Source organism: Dasypus novemcinctus, chromosome 1 (genome assembly GCF_030445035.2).
Source record: "Dasypus novemcinctus isolate mDasNov1 chromosome 1, mDasNov1.1.hap2, whole genome shotgun sequence".
Classification (NCBI taxonomy): Eukaryota; Metazoa; Chordata; class Mammalia; order Cingulata; family Dasypodidae; genus Dasypus; species Dasypus novemcinctus.
This window is the reverse complement of record NC_080673.1, coordinates 33,616,243-33,619,537: the sequence shown is the minus strand read 5'-3', so window position 1 is coordinate 33,619,537 and position 3,295 is coordinate 33,616,243.

Here is a 3,295-nt window from a genome sequence, read left to right as displayed (position 1 = left end):
AGGAATACTGCTTCCAAATGACCAACTTTTGAAAACTACCACTTTGCCACCCTTATTTCTATATATATCTGAGAAACGAGAAACCGAAAGGCTAAGTGGTCTTCCCTGGACCATGAAATTTCAGTGACAGAGTATGGGCAAGTAATCAGCATACTTATTTCTAATTCTTTAGTCCAATCTTTGGAACTGCCATTTTCATGTAGTCTTGTGCAATTAGTTTATAGTTTTCCATACTTAATATTGATTTGAAAGTACAGTATTGCCTATAATTTGATGATCTTTTTAGTACTATATTTGTCTGATACTAGAAAAAAAGTAGCACATTAAAGAAATTAGAATCTGTTTCAAAAGCAATATTACAAATTGAAAGCTATTGAAACCAAAATTTTAAAAACACTTGACCCAATCTTTGGTTTTCATTCTTGTTGCCCACATATATTATTCTCCTCACAAACCTCATTTTTCTCACTCACTCCCCAGAGGCAACCACTATAATAAATTAGTATGCATTCTTTCAATATAAGTAAATGATTATTTTGTATACATATGTATATAAATAACATGTAGCAAATATTGGTGTGCCTTAAAATTTTATATTTATCTTAAGGCACGGTACTTAACATTCTGCAACCTGTTTTTTTCACTCAGCATTGTTTCTGTGATCTATTCATATTACAACATATAGATTTAATGAGTTATTTAATTTTTATTGAGATAAAATTTTATATACAGTGAAAGGCCTTTAAGGGTACAATTTGGTAATTTGATGAACATATACACGAATGTAACTACATTCTAATCAAAACTTAGAATATTTTCATTACCCTAGAAAGTTCCTTCATTCTCATTCAGTCAGTTGCCATTCACCTATGTAATCAACCACTGTTCTGATTTCTATCAGCATAGATTAGATTTGCCTGTTTTGGAATTAATTTGCTGGACACATGTTTTAAGAGTTGTTTATGTTGTTATATATTTATTAATAGGTGTTTTCCTTTTTTATTGCTAAGCAGTATGTCTTTTCAATTTGTTCAGTAAATACCTAAAAGCATTACCAGTTCGTAAATTAACGTGTGTTTAATTTTATAAGCAATTGCCTCATAGTTTTCCAAATTGAAAAGTCTGTTGCATTATATCCTCAGTAATATTTGTATTATTAGTATTTTAAATTTTAGCCATTCCAGTAGGAGTAAAAAGATAATTCATTGTGGATTTAATTGCATTTTCTTGGAAACTAATGATGCTGAGCAACTTTTCATTTGCTTGTTGACCATTTGGATGTCCTTTTCAATGAGGTGTCTGTTCAAGTCTTTTGCCCATTTTTATGGGACTCTTTGTCTTTTTATAACATCACTTGAGTACTTTAGCTTTTTAACAGTTTTCTCTATATTTGGGGGGGGAGGTTAATGTTTCTTTTTTGCCAAATTCTTTTAATGTCCTTTTCTCATTATTCTGTTATGCTTTTATGTTGGTATCTCTTTTACCTCAGATGACAATGAGTAGGCCACCCCCAGATTCTCTCAAATGGTGCCAGAATTCAAATTTACTGGGACTACAGTGACTAATACAATCTGTCAGGATAATGATGCATTTGGGAAGTCTGGAAATGCACGTAGAAAGCAAAATGGACATGCAGAGAGAAACCAAATGTGAAAGATCTTATATTACAAGCTCAGGAAATTGTTTTAGAGAGTACTGATGTGAAAGCTGGAAGGGTAGGCAAGACTATAGGCAAGAGGACAGGAAGTGGGTACCTGCTGCAATAGTGAGAAAGAACAGGACTTTACATGGCGTATATCCGCAAACAAAAACAAAAATCCTATGAACAAGCCAAAATCACAGGAACACTAACAAAACTCTGAGAACACAGAAGCTGGTACAAAGTAGCAAAGGTGACAAGTCAGAACACAGGACAGAGGGACAGAGTTCAATAAAAGGCTAGGAATGACCCAAGAGAATCAAAATAATTATGACCAAATTCAGAAATTTAGACAATCCCAGGCCATCAGGAGAGAAATGGAAAACTCTAGCCTCAAGAAATCTCTACAGCAATGGAAAAGTACCCAAGAGTTATTCAAAGCTAGAAAATACTTGAGTATTTTTCCTCTTCTTTCCCTTCCTTTTCCTCCTCTATCTCTCCTTCTCTTTCTCTTTCTCTTTCTTTTACTTCTTTGTCTTCTTCTTAGTGTATATCTCTTTTCTTTGGTAAACAGTAGCAACTACTAGTGCAGTGATTTTCAACCTTAGCTTTGCTTCAAAGTTACCTACAAAACTCTTAAAACGTTGATACTGGAACTCCACCCCCACATATTCTCATTCTGTGGAACTCACTGGGACCTGAGTATATTTATACATGTTTCCATAGGAGATTCTGAAATACTTCCAGGGATAAGAACTACTGTCTTCATCTTCACCCTAAACAGGTTATAAATACATAAATCAACAGCAGCAAGGACCCAGTCAGTTTATGTGGATAACATTTTAGTTCCAGGAATGAGTCCAACTAAGATGTATGTAACAGTAGTAGTGACATTATTTAAGAAGTGGTAATTTACATACCTATAGCCCTTCACAGATCTCTTCAGACCTGGTTGGTGATGAATTCTCAGTGAAAAGAGACCTCAGGTAAGCAAGTAGGTACAAGTAAGCCCTTCTCCCTCAGACAGTGATTTGTGGCTTGATTGTACTTGTTTTTCTTTTCTAAGAACAATTTCAATTTTTCTCTGAGAACTGGTATGTCTTCTCTTTATAGATGACATAAATGATGTAAAGGCATACCTCAGAAATATTGAAGGTTTGGTTCCAGATCATGGCAACAAGGCAAATATTGCAACAAAGCAAATCACATGAATTTTTTATTCTGTTTACACTATATCATAGTTTATTAAGTGTACCATACCATTATGTCTAAAAAACAATGTACAAACCTTAATTTAAAAAATACTTATTTGCTAAAAAAAAAAAAAGTTATCATCTGCACCTTCAGCAAGTTATAATCTTTTTGCTGGTGGAAGGTATTGCCTCAATTTTGATGGCTGCTGACCGATCAGGGTAGTGGTTGCTGAAAGTTGGGATGGCAATGGCAATTTCTTAAAATAGAACAATCCATTGATTGCTAGGTATATATACCCAGAAGAACTGAAGGCAGTGACATGAATAGACATCTGCACATTGATGTCCACAGTGGTGTTATTCATGATAGCCAAAATTTGGAAACAGCCCAGGTGTCCATCAACTGAGGAATGGATAAACAAATTGTGGTACATACATAAGATGGTATATTATGCAGCAGTAA